Below are 19,519 nucleotides of genomic sequence, written 5' to 3'. Positions count from 1 at the left end.
GTGTTCTGTGCGGCTGCAGGAATCCTCGACCGGGAGGTCCTGGTGTCCAGAGAGAGGGAGAGGAGGCTGCAGAACGATCTGGAGGCTGCGACGGCTCGACTCTTCCACCAGGAGCAGCTGAACGTGGAGCTGAGGATGAGACAGGACCATCTCAGCGGCAGAATCCACCAGCAGCAGGTGAGACGAGGAGCTGCTCTGTGGACAGACACCTCACAGATCCACCTGCTCTGTGGAGACTTCACGAGTCAGAGGAACTTTCTTAATGTTTATAAAGTCCAGAGACATTAACACAAGTCTGGATTGATCCCTGAATCAGGTTTGACTTTGTACAAATGCATGAAGACAAAAACATCACAGACACAATGGAAAAACAATAATTAAATGATATATTGTCATTTACTCATAGAGCAGCATTTATATTAATACGAGTCTAAACAATGTGGTTTTTCAGAGCCAATGCAGATAGTTGAAACAATAATAAATCAGAAATCAGTCAGCAAATGTACGTTTTATAAAGAATTAAAAGAAATATGTAACGTCTATCTTCTAACTATCTTGTTTTAACCCTCGTTCTAACCTTTCAACAATGATCCTATATTCCATCACTCCTGTGAAGCTCGGAGTTATGTGAACACGTTTCCAGCATCAACAACTCGTGATGTGTCTGTGAAAGGCTCAAATCAACCAACCGATTAATTGTTCAGGCTCTTAAAATAATTAAACTAGAAGTTCCACAATTTAAAACTAGAGTAAAACAGGCTGGTTTGTATAAACTGGGTTCAGACGCCAGTCAGAGTCTTTTACTTTAATCGATATCGAAACGTTTCCCAACAACAACATTAAACTCTAATTCCTCCTCTAACGTCGCTGCAGCGATTAGACTCTTGTTGGGAAACACTCACCTGAAGCCCAGAGCAACACAGAGCCATTAGTTTTACTTGTGTCATTTAACCTTGTGGTGTTTAACCTCATTACAGTCCCATAATTTAAATGTACACGGCCAATGGGCCACCGATGCCACAATTACAGTAATTACAGTGGAACCGGGGGCGAGCAGTAAATGCCAGTGTTAACATTCGGTAAATGCCGAGGTTTTGGCCGCGGTCACCAGGACTTTTTCGTTTTTTTGGCTGCTCCACAAAAGTTGTTTAGGTGCGAGCAGTTTGACTAAAGAGCAAATTGTCCTAGTTTCTCAGGCTGTTTCATTTTAAATGGTTTTTAGACGAAAATTTCACAGGATGAGACAAAACATGAGAAGAACCTGCGGAGAAAATAAAAAAATCTGCTTATTTTCATGCAGCTGAAACATGTTGCATGTTTAGTTTTGTCCTTCCAGATCAGGAACCCCTTGATTCTGGGACTTTACGAGTATTTTCAGCTCTTCCACAAACTGCTGTGGTGGTTTCTTAGTGACTCACTCACTTTCCCCCCAGAGATGGGATTTGGTTTCAGGTTCGGTCTTGTCACGAACACTTTGACCTACATGTAGATTTGCCTGAGCAAGATAATAATGCTATTATCCTCACGTTTAAGATAATGATGCACGGTTGGTATTGTGCCATTTATGTTTGCGTGCAAGCTGCAGTGAGGACATTGCTCCATTGGAATAACAGAGTTCTGCAGGGAAAGGAGAACTAGAAGGAATGCAAAGCCATAAAGTGGCTCATGGAAACAAGTGCAAACATGAAGTCGTCATAAAAACAGAACAAATATAAGAAGATTCTTCAGAGAGTATGAACGCTTGTAGAAATGTGTGCAGACGAGGATCTGTGTATCACTGTGTCTCTGTCGTGCAGGACCTGGTGCACTTGCTGCAGCAGCGTGTGGTCCTCCTGGTGGAGGAGAGCTGCCGGGACGTGGAGCTGCTGCGGCAGGTCGGCTCGGACCTGCTGTGTCTGCAGAGCTCCGAGGTGAAGCTGGGGGGCCTGGTGGATGAGCTCAACAGGGAGGCACAGCACAAGGCTGCGGTGGCTGAGGGTCTCCGGGAGGAGCTGCACGGAGAGACCCGGCGCAGGGCCGCACTGACGGAGGGCCTCCAGGCGGAGCTGCACAGGTAAGACCACAGCATAGAACAAGGTGCTAGAGATGGAGAATTAAATAACCCATATGTTGCAGCTTATAAACACAACAATTAAGAGTTTTATCAAATTATATGATCTTATCCTTTCATGGAAAATGTGATCAGACTATAATTTGACCCACATACGTTTACTTTTGACTCTTTTTATGATAATTCTCTACTGCTGCTGTTCAATGTGAACACACTCCCCCATTCCCTCGGATATTAAACCTGAACAAAATGTAAAAATGAACAGTGACATTAAAGATAAGGCTGCAGACTGAGAATAGAAACATTCAAGTTATTAATTACAATAAGAAAACCTTGCTTGATGACAATCGGCAGTAACCTTGAGCCAAGTGAAGCTGAGACAACGTTCAGCTCAACAATCGCGTCTCAACAACTGAATAAAAACCCAGAGTCTGATCTGGGGTCAGAAGAAACTCCGTCAGCTGCGGAGGGAACAGAAGTTGTCTCAGTGTCAGACTCTGTTATCACATGATGGTGATTCAGCGTCACAGCAGCCGAGCAGCCAGAAGAAGAAAGAGAAAAGTCGAGAAACATCCAATACTTTAATGTGACCTTCAAAATAAATCTCACTTTCTTCTCCTGTGGGGTCTGGAGATAAAACTTCAGATGAATGGACACGTCTGTGGAAGAAGCAGCTGTTTCTGGTTAAGATCGATCCAGGAAGCAAACAGATGCAATAACAGCTTAAAATTCTCCATATTATTTATGCATTTGACCAAATACTGCTTGTATTAATAGTGAAAAAGTGGAGCTATATAAACCTGAATGACTTTTGTGTTAAGCAGCTTCTTTCCCTCGTCCTGACTCCGTCCACACGTGAGATCTGTGTCTTTCTGTCCTGAACAGTAAGACGCTGGAGCTGGAGGAGCAGCGAGACGTCAACACGACTCTGAGAGAGGAGCTGGAGCAACGGAGCAGGGCTCATCAGAAGGAGGTGAGGGAAGGAGGAGCGCCTCTTCAGGTGGTTTTCCTACTTAAAGACTGATTTTAGTTTTTGATCACGTACTTATTGATTGATTCCAAGATGTTAAAGTGATCGTGACGTCTGTCAGTGGAAGAACAATCAGCAGCGTGGATGGTTTCAGTGGTGGGAGAGTAGTAGTCGTTTTATTTAACCTTGCAGTGGTGGAAGAAGTAAAACTTTAAAAGTACAAGTACATAGAAACGATCTGCCTTTATTCTCTAAAGGTACTTGCTTATAAATATATTTATCACACCTTAATATATTCAAAAATAGGAAACGTGAAGACGTCACGCAATGCCTTGTAATAATGAAGAAAGTAGAAAGAACAGAAATTTGCTGAAATATGTACTAGAGAGAGAGAGAGAGAGAGAGAGAGAGAGAGAGAGAGAGAGAGAGAGAGAGAGAGAGAGAGAGAGAGAGAGAGAGAGAGAGAGAGAGAAGGGGGAATGGATGGATGGACTTTACAAATTATTAGAATAGATAATAAATGAAATAATATTATAATAAAAGTAATGTATTTAAGTCATAGTTTCACAGCCGTCACTTTTCATAACTTACATAAAACAACTGTAAACAACAAACAGGAATAAATAGATTAAATTAAATTCTATGAGACAGCTGTGATGTGATGTTTGTCCAGCAGGTGTCAGGATCTGACTCTCCTCCTCCTCCTCCTCCTCCTCCCAGTGAACACTTCTGCAGTCGTAATGGTTTTAAAAGGAGTCTTTCTCCTCGTCAGCTCCTCCTGAGATGATGCAGCTGCTCCTCTCAGCTCCAGTAATGGATCAACACTGTCCTCGCCGTCTCGGCCTCATTCTGGTCAACGTGGCCGAGGGCCAGTGAAGCACAGTGAATAACAGCCACCGCTGGACTTTGAATAATTACCTTCATGAAACATAAAACCTCAAGGTTCAAATTTACACACCGGAGCCAAATTTAAAAAAGCTACAAGCGCCCCAGAGAGCTCACTAATTCAGATTCTGCTGGCGCCGGGTTGGAGTGAGTGTGTGTCGGCTCCGGGCATCAGTGAGACATTCCTCTGTACCTGTCAGGACTTTCTTCTCCTTCTAATTCACACTTGGCTTCAGAGGCCTCACTCCCTCACCGGCCTCTGCTTCAACCGCTTCATCCATCAGACAGCAGAACGATCCAGCTCCACAATTATCTCCTCGGTGAGAGTCCAAGAGAACAAGAACCAGCCGAGCGACAGAGAGAGAAACCTAATGAGAACATTTGTTTGCGGTGGATCGAGAGCGTGAGTGATTGTGAGAAGTTCTGGGAGTCGGAGATGAAGTCCGACTCCTCTGCGTTTGCTCGTCGGAGGTTTTGAAATTTCTGACGTGTACAGAACCTTTCACCTCCTGCTTGCTCCTGTTGTCACCTCCTGGTTGTGGAGGAGATAAAGTGACGCTGACCTGCTCATTCACAGGTTGGGGAGCTGCAGCAGGAGAACGAGGGAAGTCTGAGGAAGCTGCAGGAGACAGCCGAGCAGTTCGAGTGGTTGTGTGAGCAGCAGCGATCCTGGATGAGTTGTGTCAAGAGGTTTGTACTCCCCCCCCCCCCCCCCCCCCCCCCCCCCCCCCACCCCGAACACAACAAGAGCCTAAGCACAGGTCGTCTTCTCTTCATGATGAGCACAACATGAAGAACATCACTTATTGATTTATATTTGGAAGCAGGGGTGGAGGAAAGACTCAAATATTATACCTAAGTAAAAGTACAAATAGACAAAAATACTCATGAAAAAGTAAAAGCACCACAAAAGTAAGTAAGTACCTGCTTTTAAATATACAGGTAGTTCTACACCTGTGATGCTGCAGGATTATTTCTCCTCTAATTATTCATCAGTCTTAAAATGATAAAACATGCAATGGTTTGTAAAAATCTCGTGGATTAGAAAGTACAAATATCTGCAGATTTACATGGTGGAGTGAAAGTACTAGAATATTAATCTAAGTAAAGTATTGATACAGGAAGAAAGTACTGAAGTAGAGTGATGAAGTAAATGTACTTTGTTACATCCCACGACTGAGATCAGATAAAACTGTATTCATCCCTCACCGGGGAAATTCACATTTACAGCAGCAGAATGAAGAAGACACAATAAAAAGCAAATATAATTAAAAGTACAGTAAATTATCTTCTCACTGGTCTGAACTGTGAGACAGTGGTTTGGTAAACATTGATATCAGGCACCATTGTGCAAATATGTGGTACAAATATGTGAAAATGAAATATTAAGTGATGAATTATCAAATAATTTGATTAATTTAAAGAATATTTGATTAAAACTGTTGTGATACGATGAAAACTAAACCATGTTTCATCATTTTTCACATTTTAGAGTTTATCATTTATCCTTCAGTACACAAAGTTAACAGTTATCTTTTAAGGAAAGTAGCCTTGAGGCTGAAAGTGACTTAACAAAAGATAAGTGTGATGAAAAAGCTTCTAAATGAAAAATGGAGGTGTTGAAAATGCATGTGAATTGAAAAATGGAATAACATGGTGTCATTTGATTTGATAAACTTATTACAATTTATTTTTAACTGTATTTGCTATGATAATCAACTGTGTTTCCAATTTCATCATCCACAAAAACCTTTGGATTAATCAAATCACTTGATAATAAATGTTTCACTTCATGTGCATTTTCATCACCTCCACTTTTATCAGTTTATTTAAGTTGTTTTCACCCTTCATAATAATCTAGAACAATAAGTGAACTGAACAGAGTTTCTGCTGTAATTAATCTTTAGAATAGTAATGTGCTATTTTTACTATTCTTAATTCTGTGCACGTTTGATACTCGTGTTTTTTATGGGTCACGAGTTTTATGTTCACGTAAGCAGAAGAAGTTTTTTGCTCAAACGACCTTTTTTAAATCTCACCAGTAAATATCAGAATTCCCCTCTGCACAGTCGCTGCAGTAAATACTTCTTTGAAGGCCGATCTAATAAAAGACCTTTCTCAGATTCAATGTGATCAGATTTTATTTCCCCGCTTCCCTTTGTAGTGTATTTCATCGCTCACTGTTTACAGTCTGAACGCTGCTGTTGTACTTTGTGCATCAGGAACATCTGAGGTCAACATTCTGCACGAGCACAAGTTACAGGGGAAGGAAATCCATCGCACTTTAAATCAGCTTTTATCGTCTTTTAATCGCTCGGTGAGTCTGAGCTTTGAAGGTGCATTAAGAGAAGTGTGTGTGTGTGTGTGTGTGTGTGTGTGTGTGTGTGTGGTTGCAGGTTCAAACAGTCTCTGATGGAGGAGAGAGACGCTCTCCTGCAGCAGGTCAACAAGCTGCAGAAGAAAATAAAGAAACTGACCTCGAGGTCACGCGGTGTCCGTCCCACACGGAGCCTGCGCTGCCCCCTACAGGACACCGAGAGCCGCGAGGGGTAAGACACAAACAGCAGGTCACACACTGGCAAACACCGGCTTCCTTAGGCAAAACGAATCGGACGGGAAAGTTGTCAAAAAGCTGCTCTTCCCAGGCTCCACCCCCTTGTTCCAGGAGTCTGACCTGGAGAATCTCCTGCTTCCTTCTTCATTATGTGAAAGACAAACTCAGGAAAATGTCCAGACACACGAGCGCTAACGTCTCTTTTCTCTTGAAGCAGTGTCACATTGTGGGACGCAGACGAGGGGACGGACCTGGAGTCTCCGGGGGAGAAGTCACACACGTTGTACGAGGAGCTCTTCAACCAGGTATCATTTAAATGTCTCTACTCAACAAGTGTCTGAAGAGTCGTTTCATCACTTCTGTTTCCTCTCTGCAGCAGGAAGCTTATTTAAAAACTCTCGGCCCCAGTTCAGTCTTGGGAAATCTTTGTGCAGGAAACACGTGCAAACCTCAGGGATGAAATATTAGCGATTCATCAGAGAGTTCATCTGCTTAGCCGTCAGTGCATCTTTGATGATTGTGTCTAAGTGGGTGTTTTCTTTCAGCTCCAGGCTCTTTACAGGAAAGAGGATCTGAGGTGGACGTACGCTCACTTAAAAACTCTTTGGCAAACAAATATGGAGCCATAACAAATTCTGATTCCTTCAGATCTCTCACATGTGAAGTAGGACTGTGGTTATTTCCATTAGTTAATAATCTCCCCGTTATTTTCTTGTTTAGTCTATGAAATGAGGAGAATCTCCCAACAGCTCAAGGAGCTGAAACCAATTTATTCAACGTACGACAATATACGACAAAGGGAAAAGTAACAAACCTTCAAAATCCTTTGAGAAATGAATTGATTATCAATCATTTCATCAAAAAAAAATTTATGTTGAGGTTTGTAACAGACCTTTTCAGAAACCACAACACAGCTTAGGTAAAAAGATGTGTCTGAAGATTTGGTTTAACCCAGTCCACCCCTTTGAGTCGGACTAAATGCTGGAGGCTTGGTCTGGACCGTGGTCTGAGGAAACTTTCACACAGTCTGTTGTTTTGGTTGAGACTAAAGAGAAAAGTCCACAGATCTGAACCAAACAAAGAATTTGTGAAAGTGTCTGAAAACTGAATAAAAAGTGATTAAACGATGACGTCCTTTGACCGAAAGGTTCAGAAGAGAGACTGAAAGTAAATCCAGAAGAAAACATCTGTTCTTGCTTCAGGAAGCAACTCTTAGGTTCACGGGGACATTAGAAATAAACATCTGAACTTTTACACTCTAGTGAAAATTGGTTTAATTCAACCTGGTCCTTACATAATCAGAAAATCAAGTTATTCATCCGTTAAAACACTAAATAACTAAACATGATAAATGGATAAACATGATGTATTTTCCGGGTACACGAAGAGCTCAGTTGTTTAACCTGATCTTTGTCATGTTGCCTACTTGTGTGATGAAGATCCAGGAGGGTCCAAATGTCTTGTTCAGCCTGGGAGCTTTAATCCACCGAGGAAGAACCTCTCATCTTATATAAACAGGAACTTTAAAGACAAATACACAGGGAACCCCAAACACGTGCCCTGTGGAACCCCAGCAGAGATCTATATTAAACCAACCTCTTGGTTTTAGAGGAGATGGTTTAACCCGCTTCCGTCTGTTAAACTTTTGGACCAGAGACAAATGAAACTCAAATTCAAAACCCAGAGATAATGATCTGAGGACGACTGCCAGCCCCCTGTGGACTCACAGAGCTGCCAGAACTTTTATACAAATGATACTTCATGGGCACTGGGGTCTAATCAGGGTTTTATATTTTTTCTGTCCATCTGCTGTAAAGAGTTCGAGGGCTCCGAGGAACCTTTTGATTGCAGAGCCACTTTGCAATCAAACAGGAACCCCCCCCCCCCCCCCCCCCCCCCCACAACGTTCCACAGAAACCTCCTTTAGGGAAGCGCCCGGAGACCCTGACAGGATCTCAAAGGCTTCATCCTCCTGGAGGAAAGGTGTGAGAGCTCCCCGGTCGTCTGAGTGACACGCTCAGTGTTTCTGTTCAGGAGGAAGCCTGACAGACGGAACACAGGGCTTACAGTGGTGTGTGTGTGAGCGCCTGCCAGTCCCCAGGGGAGCTGTTGTGCTTCCAGAGACTTGATGCTTTCTGCACCAGAGTCACGTCAGGCCTCTCCTCTGTCTGTCTGTCTGTCTGTCTGTCTGTCTCTCTGTCTGTCTGTCTGTCTGTCTCTCTATCTGTCTGTCTGTCTCTCTGTCTGTCTGTCTCTCTCTCTGTCTGTCTGTCTGATGGCTTCGTCCCAACCCGTCCTCCGTCTCCTCCAGAGCAGCAGAGAGATGACTAACCCCGACTGGAGGGAGGTGGCTGCCAATAGCCCCTGTGCTTCGTTCCCCTCACCTCTCACAGGCTCTGCTCTGCATTTCTTGGGATAATTATTCTGATTGAGTGCAGATGATGCACTGAGTTTTCTCTCTCTCTCTTTTTTTTCTTCTTTGAGCTGAGAGAGGGAGGAAATTCAGCTGGAGGAGCAGGGCCTGCCGGAGACATGAAGGAAACAGCCGTGATAAAACACATTAGTGGCTCCGACATGATTTACACGAACGGCAAAACTCACAGCGTGTAGATAGAAGATTGGTTCTGAGACCAGAGGAATAAAAACCACACGGAACCGAATCGTTCTGGAAACATTCGGTGATTCGCAGATCGAATCACGTTTGTGCAGCTTCAATCACAACTGGGTTGAATCTGGTTGGAAAGTTGGAGGATTTTTTAACTTGAACTTGTTTCAGCCACAGTTTAGTCTGGTGCTACGTGCTCACACATGTTAGGGAGGAAGAACTGGACCTGGTGCATGAATAGAAATGATTTATTTATCTAAATATCAAACTCTGAGCCCATCGGCGGAAATCTGGGCCGAGAATCCATCTCCAGTTCATGGACACTGTTTACAGAACGTTTCTCCACACAAAACACAAACTGTGATAATGTCTGTAGGTGTTTTACGTCTAGACGCCATTTTGGCTCATCTCTAATAACAATATCTTCATATGAAAACATTAAACAGCTGAGAGGGCTAACGAAAGGTAAAACGTCATCATCGAGGGCTAACACTGACCCCTGATTGGTTGAGCAAGCATATCACCAAGATTTTAAATAATATATTAAATACACATTCTACTCTATAACTTAATCTTATCATCTTGGTATTAAAATGCATGAACATCAGGTGTTTTCTCTCACTTTATATTTATCGTCTTGGGTCAACTTCCCTCTCTCTCTCTTTGTCTGTCCTCAGGAAGGAAGTCCGATCCACGGACACCAGAAACCTCCGTGAGGACTCGAGCCTGGAACCTTCTGGGTTTCCTCTTCCCAGCTCCTCAGGAGATAACCACTGGATGTTTGTGTGTGTGGTTTTGCGATGTACAAACATTTTCCCATCATTGTGTGAGAATAAAGAAAAACATTCCCTTTGTCTTCCACGATTGTTCACCTGTCTTGAAAAGCCTCGGCGTCTTGATTTACGTCTGAACGAACCAGCGTCCTTCACTCTGCTGTGACACGTGCACATCACGTGCGCTGTCCGGGCACATGTTCCAGTAATTGTGCTTCATTCAGAACCTTGTAATCACCAGCGCTAACGAGAGTGAAAACACCTGAGAATGTTGCTTTGTGTTGTTGTTTTGTTGTTTTGCCAGCGAGTCCTTGCGGGGGGGGGGGGGGGGGGGGGGGGGGGTGGCAGCTGCTGCACAGAGGGAACAGCCCACATGTTGTTTTGACCAACATGAAACTCCACTGTTTGTTACATCTCAGCTCTGAGCTTCACAACCTTTCACTTTCCTCCAGCGGCGTTTCCTCGCCTGAGACAACGTGAGGTGATTAACGCTGATGATGACGAGTCACAGGCTTCGTCACGTGTGAAACATGTGATGAACACGTGTTGGAAAGGAAACAGCGGGTTTACAGACAAAGCTAATGGGACAGGAAGCACTTTGTCACATTATACACTCGTCTTTGTGCATGTTCGCATGTTGTAAATAAAGATATTATTATCACAGGTGAAGCCAAAGTGTCTTGATCGCCCCCTGGTGGTTGGCTGCAGTTATTACTCCATGTTAGCAGATACACTCATGTATGTTGTAAGACGTAAGTATTCATTTCTGGTTTTATTTAGTTATTTGATGATATAAAAACTGGGTCAAACATCATGACAAACAGCTGAGACTTGGTTGTGATTGGTCGAGAGCGTGCATCAGCAGGACCTTGATACTGTGGCTCCTCCCCCTCAGACTCTGGCTCCAAATGACGTCATCAGCACAAGATAGCAGCGTTTTTATCCAAGATATTTTTTCTATATTACTTATGTTTATATTATTGTCAGAGGTTAATTTTCCCATGTTCCCTCGTCTTCATCACTGCAGTGCACATGTAATGATGAACATATTCAATTTGTGGCTTTTGACAAAGTGAAAACATGTTTTTAAAAACTTTTATAAATGAATTAAGTCCGAAAACTGAAATCTCATATTAGCAAACATTCAGAACTCATAATCCAGTTCTTGGTTGAAGCCAGTTTGGCAGCACTTTCAGTTTTTTATGTTTGTATTATTAACAAATATTAAATTATTTCATAGTTACGAGTATGTTTCGTATCAGTTTGTGGATTCTCTCTCCAGAAAAATATCAAATCCCTTTCAATTCCTTCACTTTTGGCAACAACAACATAATAAATGTGTAATAAATGAGTCTAACGTCTTTATCAAGGTTAAGAAAAGATTTTAGTTATTGTTAAATGTCGTGAAGTCAAATCAGAGGCTGAGTCATGTCCATGTTTTTAGTTTCAGTTGCCTGAACCTAAAAACATGAGGGATGCAGGAATCAGTCCTCAGCCAGGGATCCATTAGATTATATGTTATTTCAAAATGACAATAAACCCATTGAGATAAATGAGATTAAATGAAATTCACTGGTTATGTTCACGACTGAGGGAAAAAAATCAACCTCTTCTAACAGTTTCCAGTCTGAGGACGAGTTCAGGGTCTGATGAAAGTCATCAGCTCGTCTCCCATTAAGGTTGGAATGCATTAATAATTTCATTTACCCTCCATGGCCGAGAAGAGCCTTCAGGGAATCTGAGGATTTACAAGACTGACATATCGTGAAGGTGCAAATTGTAAATGCTCTGTATTTATAAAGTGTTTTTCTAGTCTTGATGACCACTCCATCCATTCACACACATGTTCATACAGTGCATGTAGGCACAGCCTTCATGGTTCGGTGTCCTGCGGACTGGTGGAGTCTGGGATCGAGCCGCCGACCTTCTGGTCAGTGGACGACCGGCTCTGTACCTCCTAAGCGTGGTTATGGTGTTTTCATAATTACTCAAAAACCTCTCAAACTTTTTCCATGAAAGTTTGTGGAGGGTTAGAACATGAACTAAGGAAAGTTTTTTTTTTTCACTTTCTGCAGTGAGGTATGCGTCTGGAAGTGAGTTGAGTTTCATACTTATGTTCTGTAATAAAACATTTAAAACCGAAAATCTTGCCAAACACGGGTTTGTGGTCTAATTTGTGTGAGTTAAAGGGTCTTGAAGAGCAAACGACAGAGAACCACTGACCCAGAGAGATGTGTTGCAGGTTTGGATCAAATGAAGCAATAATACAGCTTCAGCTCTCACGTGTAGTTTTAATAAATGTTGCATCTATAAGACTCGGACACTATTGAGCTCCAGGCCCCTGAATGAGCAGGAACAGAAGACCTGTGTCTGTATCTGAGGCCTGTGTGATTCTTAAAGGTCTCAAACTGGACTTGATGGTCTGGAGGTGACCGGCTCCTGTTCTCTTCTCGACCCGGTGCTACGTCTCATCGTAAAGATCCGGGCGCCAGATCTGCACCGAGGGACACCGGTGGCACCAGCAGCCGTCTGCCCCCCCCCCCCGACAGCCGAGCGCCTACAGACTCGTGACCGGCCGAGGTGGAACCAGATGTTAACTACGTGTGGCAGCTGGAAACAGGTCGCGTTTTTGCACACACAATAAATGCTGCCGCACGCTGCCACGCAGAAACCAGACTCAGACATTATGGGTGTTATTAATAGAACAATTATAGGCAGAGCAAGAATAGCATGTTTATGTCCGAGCGTGGTCACAGCCAGGCAAAAGCACATTACAGATATTTAACACCAGGATGTGCCCGTTAAAAACAGGGAGTCTTGTTAAAAATGGAGACCAGGAGACTCGTATTTCCATGAGTGACTTTTCTGTGTACTCGCTCTTTACAAACACACACAGATTAGCTGGTAAAAGCATAAACTGGACATATAGCGTGAACGGATTATAAATAGCCCCGGCATGGGTTCGGGAACTCGGACTCAACAGAGGGAGCGTTTATTAAACATTTACGAGAGCCGGGCGCCACTTGGGAGAAATATTCCTGTGTCTCGACTCGCAAAACAAACCCTGACATGTTCGGATCTCGAGAAATAAAGTGATCTCCCCCACCCCCCCCCTTGTGGAGATGAGACCAGAATCCAGCCGAGTTTAAAAGATGTTTACCCCCGTGTCCTCCGTGTATACCGCTGCTCATCAGATTGATGACCGTGGATGTTTTGGGTTCTTCTCCGCTCCCTGCTCTGGAGGAAGAGGAAGAGGAAGAGGCCGCATGCTAAATCCAAAACAGAGCCGGGGATGATGCGGTTTTTCCCCCCCGACACTGTTTGGATGGGGATGTGGATGTTTGACAGTGGCGTGAGTAAACACACACGAGGGTTAGGTGTCTGGGTTTTCAGAGCGGGCCCTTGTTTGTTAACGCCCACGCGCTGTGTACGCCGAGCGATGTAAACACGCCGCTGCTCTCACCTCCGAGGAACACTGACCCCACGTGCAGGAGGAGTCCTCGCCATGAACAAGGCGAGGGGAGCGAGTGGACGTGTGAGGCTGGCGACGGGCTGCAGGGGGAGTGCTGGTGCGTTACGTCAAACCTTCTTGGCAGCGGCAGTAAAGCAAACACAGCATGAATTCGGTATTTGAGATGCTTGTGCTTTATTTTTTACTGGGGTTGGATGTTTGATGTCGTAGCCGAGTTTTTAAAGATCAGTTCACAGGATCCGATGTTCAGGCTCCACACACCAACAAAAACAAGGGTTTGGTTTTATGAAACTAAGTAAAAAGATGACAAAATATATGAAGCACTCGGGAGATACAAGGCCTAACAGTCCCCTACACACACACAGACACACACACACACACACACCTCCTACATTCTGCTCCCCCCCTCACCTGAAAAGAAAGTTTCTTCCTGAAGTTCATGTCTGAAAACGACTTCATTAAAACCAAACTTATTACAAATACCTGAACATAATAAGAACTTCAAATCTTTGAGGATAATTTCATCTGGCATGTTCTTCCATTTTTTCCGTCTGGTCCACGTCCCATCCACTTACATGGAGCAGGCTGGAGTAATGGCCTATGCGGCAGCCAGCCACCAGGGGGTGGGGGTGGGGGGGGGGGGTGATCGAGACGCTCTGGCTTCGCCCTCATGTCGTCCATCTTCATATTCCTGGTGGCACCCAGCTGAGAGCGGAACACTGCAGCCTCTGTGTCTCCTCAGACATTAGAGACGTTTTGACAACCTTGAGCTTTTTCTAAGTCTCCTCTCCAGAAGACGCCGGGTAACGAATGTGCTGAGCGATGCCTTGCTCCCTGGCTCGCCGCCTCCCTTTGTAACGGGCCCTCTGCGGACTCACAACATGATGGATGTCAGGAGCGACGCCACGTGAGAGCCTGTGTCTTTGTCTCGCCGGTCGGAGGAGGAGACCACGTGTGAGCGCCGGCTGCTCTTGGCCGCTCTTCCCTCCCTCGAGCGGCGTTTATGGGTTTGGACGTGAGTTTCGGTTTTTAAGGTAAAAACGTTGTGGTTCAGCGTGAGGAGCTGGAGGGAAAATGGGCTTGAGGTCTGGGAATGAATGCAGACAACACTGCAGCCATGCAAATGTGTGTGTGTGTGTGTGTGTGTGTGTGTGTGTGTGTGCACGTGTGAGCCTGTGTGTGTGTCCTCTTGCGTGACAGAGGCAAGATGTTGACACGCCGCTGACCCCTGGTTGGCATATGGCGGCAGCTTATTTTACAGCCCATGGGGTGACTGAAGGGTGACTCTGCATGTGTGTGTGTGTGTGTCTGTGTGTGTGTGTGGTGGGGGGGGGGGGCCCAGACGGCTGCAGAAGTCGTGCGGTCCATTGAGTGCCCAGGTGAAGCACAGCGACGAGGTCGTTCCAGCGTTGGGCCGGCTCGGAGAGGAGCAGCCTCCCTGGGCTGTGACGCCTCATATCAACGATCTGGAGGACAGATGTGTTTTATACTTTCCACTCCACGGGGTGTTTACACTGGCACGGCGTTGTGACCGGTGTTATGGCGGCTGTATTTCATTGTTACTGTCGATATCTCCAGAGCCCTCGCTAAACGCCGAGGAGCGGCTCGTGAGGAGATTTCCAGGACGACCCGCTGACCGGACGGATCGAGGAGGAACCTGAAAAACCTTAATTTGATTTTCAGCTTTTAAATCGATGCTTCGTGATCTCATCTGTGAAACGATGATGTAGCACAAAGACACGAGAACACGGAGAAAACAAGGGAGCGAGTTCGACAGATCGGAACATGATGGTTCATATTCAGATATTTGATATTTACTAATCCACGCTCAGAACAACCCTTTTTGAAAGAAGAGCTGGAGCCAACAGGTGATTCACTGAGCTCAGCTTTTACAGACTGGGAACAGCTTGTTTCAACCAACCAGCGACTTTAAAACTTAACTATCTAATAACCAGGTTTAACTTCCACTATGAAACTGCTATTTGCTACTTGTACATTTAGTTTTTTGGGTGTAAATGAAAGAAACAAGATATCAGGCCGATGTGAAGAAACACAAACAGCAGGAACAGATTCATTTACAGACTTACATCATGAAATACTACACACATTAATATAACAGCCTCTATGTGCAGTACAATCGATCGCACATAAATCTCACAGTCGCTGCACAGGCGTCAGGTTTAGTGTCTCGCCCACACTTCGGCATGTGGTATGTTGGAGCCTGGGATCAAACCGCCGACCCTCTGGTTAAAGGGTGACCCGTTGTACCTCCTGAGCCACAGCTGCTTGTGCAGTATATCTCTTTCTGCCTGCGGGGCTTACTTTGTGCACGGCCTTGATTAGCTTCACCACAGGTGTCGCTTTAAAGGAGAGATTTGTCAGGTTTCCATGAAGTAGTTTTATTTATGAATAGTGAAAAATGAGTTTACATGAGCTGGAATAGATCTCAACCCAATTCACGAACCCATAACCCGAAATACACTAAAAATGCATTTGATTTTGTTCTTTGGACTCTTTCTGCATTTTGCTCGAAAAGATGAAATCCTGACAAATGTGACATTTCAATCCTCATTTAAACTTCCTGCATTTTTCCAGGGAAATAGAAAGAATTCAAATATGAATGGTTCCCAGGCCTGTGGGGGGAAAACGAGCTCTCCTCGTTTCTCTCTAACAAACTGATGCCAGACCTGCCTGCACACTTTGCCTCTAATAGAAAACTCACTGTTTGTCGCACAGTGCCACTTTCCAAACCGTCGAATTCCTCCTCCGCTGTAAAACCGAGTCGAATGGAGGTCGTGCTGCTGGCACCGGTTTGGTACACAAGGTGCAGCGGGTTGTAAACAGCTCCTCCTCAGGTTTTGGCAGAAAACATCTGCAATCTATTTTCTCTCAGACCTGAACTGCCTCTCGAGTGCCAGGGCAGGATTGTTCTGGGGCTTTTTTTTTTTCTTATTTTCAGCTCTTCTACATCCAGCGATTCCTTTTGGCACCTTTTAAAAAACAAGCACCGAGAGGCCAGCGAAGGATTCTGGGAGGAGAGTCGAGGGTTTCTCGTCAGACATCTTCATTTGTTTGGCCATTAGAGCCGAACAGTGGAGCTGCTGCTGCTGCCTCCTGCTTCCTGGTGGGTGTATCTCACTTTGTGTGGAGAAGAAATATTGTCAGTCGTCTTTAAATCAGGACGGATGCTCCTCAGCCCACGATGGAAGCTGCAGAGAAGCCAGACGTTAGAAAGCTCCGTGCGTTCACTCCCCAGACCCTCCACTTCGAATGTGACGTGAACCAGAAGAACAAATTTGTTCAGAAACAGAAGAATCAGCTGCCGCACATTTGTTCTCATGACACGAGACAGGTTGACCACCTTCACCTTGATTCTATTAAACGCAACATGCAACACAGATCGTCCAGGAGCCACATGTGTGAAACCCGAGAGCAGCAGTCTACTGGGAGTGGACTGTTACTGGAAATTCAAAACAAGAAACCATCACATTTAATCAACAATCATCTCTTTATTGGGTCTAATGGTTTCTTTTCTCTTATAATTGATCAGTTATGGCTTTTAATATGACAGGTTTTTGGCTAATTGGTCAATTTTTCAATTTATTTTCACCCTTTTATGTTTGATTTATGCAATTTTTCTTATTTTTGAATCATTTTGTTTTTTGTTCTGACAGTTTTCATGTGGTTGTTTTAGGCTGAATGAAGAACGATCACTATAACTGAGTCAAACCTCAGACTTTTACAAACGTTTTAATCCCATTTCATCGTCATACAAGCTTAGTTTAAAAGGATATCAATAAAGAAACCCAGTAAAGATAATGAAAAAAAGGATACACATATATATTTATAAAAAATTAAGACCCACCTATGAATTCTACATGGATTGACACCTTTGTGGACAGCGAATTTGAAAATAAATTGGTGCTGTTTCACATTCAATGTCCATAAGTTCAGATGTAAGTCTTCTAAACAGGAATATGTTCACACCAGCTCCAACAGTTTTCATCTCAGCGCTGGAACCATTCATTCATTCAGAACTCGAGCTGCACTTCAGCGTCCAGATGTGAAACTCTAACAAACCGCCGGTGACCTTTGACCTCCCTGATTTACACTCTTAACAACAACCAAGGAAACCGATGTAGGTGCACGTCTGACTCTGACTTCCAGAGAACTCCGCTCAGTCAGACGTGAATGTTCTTCATCTTATCTGACACATACTTTACACGGAGAGTGTTTCTGCCGGGACCGAAGCGGCCACCGGAGGTCCCTCTTGCACCAGGATTGCCGGGTCACTCAAAGCCCACTTGGCAGCAGCAGACGTCTCCAATGTGTCTTCAATTAGACGCTGCAGTCAACACCATGCTCCGACTTGGAATGTCAGCTGAGTCGGAGATAACCTCCCTGGTTCGCTTTTATCTCGCCATAAAAAACCTCGGCGAGGGATCTGTCTGTTGTGGACGTCCTGCACACATTTGTGGAGCAGATTCAAGGCTGCAGATAACAAAAAAAAGCCACAACTGAGGGATCCTGTTCACTGCAGCTCCGATCTGTGACTCATGTTGGCAGCAGCTACAGGCTTCTCCTCCTGCGTGTGAAGTTTTCTTTTCGGCGTGCAGGCTGGCGAGTGCTGCGGTGGCCGTGTCCCCGGCAGGCCCGGTCAATGAAGGGGTGAGAAGAGAAGATGAACCCGGTGCACAGGTGAAGATTCTTCAGCAGCGGGGGGGTGATGAAGCACACACACGTGCGACGGCTCCTCTGAAAGTCGTCACGGATGTTTTTTCGTCCCGATATTCAATATCCACAGATTTGACAAATGCAGAGAAATGTCTGGAAGTGGATTCACCTCGCTGTGGGAGAAGCTCCAGCAGCTTCGGGATCAGCACGGGACACCGAGACTCTCACTGGAATCCAGACTAATGACATTATTTTACACTCAGTGGTTTTAATTGAGTGGTGGTGGTAGTGGAAGGGACTGAGAGTCATAACTGAACTCATTCAAGGACCTGCTTCTTATTAAAACTAATTTTTCACATTTTTATTAGTCTCCCTCTCAGTAAACATCTTTCTGCAGCTATTGTGCAAATTACAATAACTTTTTTTACAACTTTTTTTTCCACAGAAGAACAAAACTATTTCTGGACATATTTGTGGAAAAGACATATAAACCTGAAGAGTCTCTGCAGGAGGGTTTCCAGTGCGGTGCTGTAAATGTCTGAGGTGAAATACAGACGTGAGTGAATCTCACTGTGCAGCCTACAAACACTGACACATCCAACAAGCCCACATGGAGTTCGTTGAGCAACTCAACTCATCATGCATCACTCTGTTAAAGGTCCAGGGTCAAGGATGTTTAGTGTTTACTCGTGATTAACTCAGCATCATTGTGTTTGTGTTGCGTTAGAATGAGGCTTTTATTTCCACATGTTGCAGTGCCACGTTTCTACGTTGAACCAGAACGGACAAAACCAAACTCTTTAAATGTCTCCTGGAGGCCACCATAGATTCTCTTATGCACACTTGGAAGGAGAGAGAGGGGGATTCAGTTAGATGCTGTTTAAAAGACTCACCACTAGAGGCCACTAAGTCCCGCACGCTGCACCTTTAATTTTGTATTCCACTCAGAAAGTGGAAGCTAACCGGCTAGGCTAACTCTAAAACAAAGATTGAAGAGCACTCAAACATCTCATCTGAATTTGCAAAGATAATTTATCTACACAACGTTCCCTACTACTACTTCCCCTGTTCCCTTAAAGTAAAAGTACCACAAAGATTTGCACATCTCAGATTAACAGCATCAAGTATTAAAAGCTCCTGGAGAACATCAATGTACGACTTTAAAGATATTACGTGAAAAATAAAACAAGAATCAATACTAATGATAAAACTACATTAAAATCTCAGCTTAATTTCAGTGTTTTCTTCAATATAAAAAGATCCTTGTGGGAGAAATTGCCCTTTAATCACATTAGGCCCAAATATCCAGGATTCAAAAGTAACTGGACTGAATGTTGAGGAGTCGCTCGGTGAGTTTTGATGCATTGAAGAGAATCTGAGCTCCTGTGGAACCTCTGCTTTCATCCTGTGGAATCTCCGGGCAGAAGAATCCTCAGTGAGCTCCAGTGCACCGGCTCCACTGATGAGGTGGTGGCTTGCTTTTTATTTGTTTTATCTCCTCCACATCATTTTGATGGAGGTGGATTTTTGTTTCAT

The 19,519-nt window shown here is 44.3% G+C and overlaps 1 long non-coding RNA gene across 1 annotated transcript; it reads left to right on the top strand.

Moving 5' to 3' along the window:
- Positions 1–6,487: 6,487 nt before the first annotated feature.
- Positions 6,488–9,923, top strand: LOC128446356 (uncharacterized). The gene is made up of 2 exons (XR_008339568.1): positions 6,488–6,764; positions 9,742–9,923. It is a non-coding gene; the product is annotated as an uncharacterized LOC128446356 (long non-coding RNA).
- The last annotated feature ends 9,596 nt before the right edge of the window (positions 9,924–19,519 follow it).

This window comes from Pleuronectes platessa, chromosome 8, assembly GCF_947347685.1.
Source record: "Pleuronectes platessa chromosome 8, fPlePla1.1, whole genome shotgun sequence".
Taxonomy (NCBI): Eukaryota; Metazoa; Chordata; class Actinopteri; order Pleuronectiformes; family Pleuronectidae; genus Pleuronectes; species Pleuronectes platessa.
Note: the sequence above shows the minus strand (reverse complement) of the source record. Positions and strands in the feature narration are given on the sequence as shown.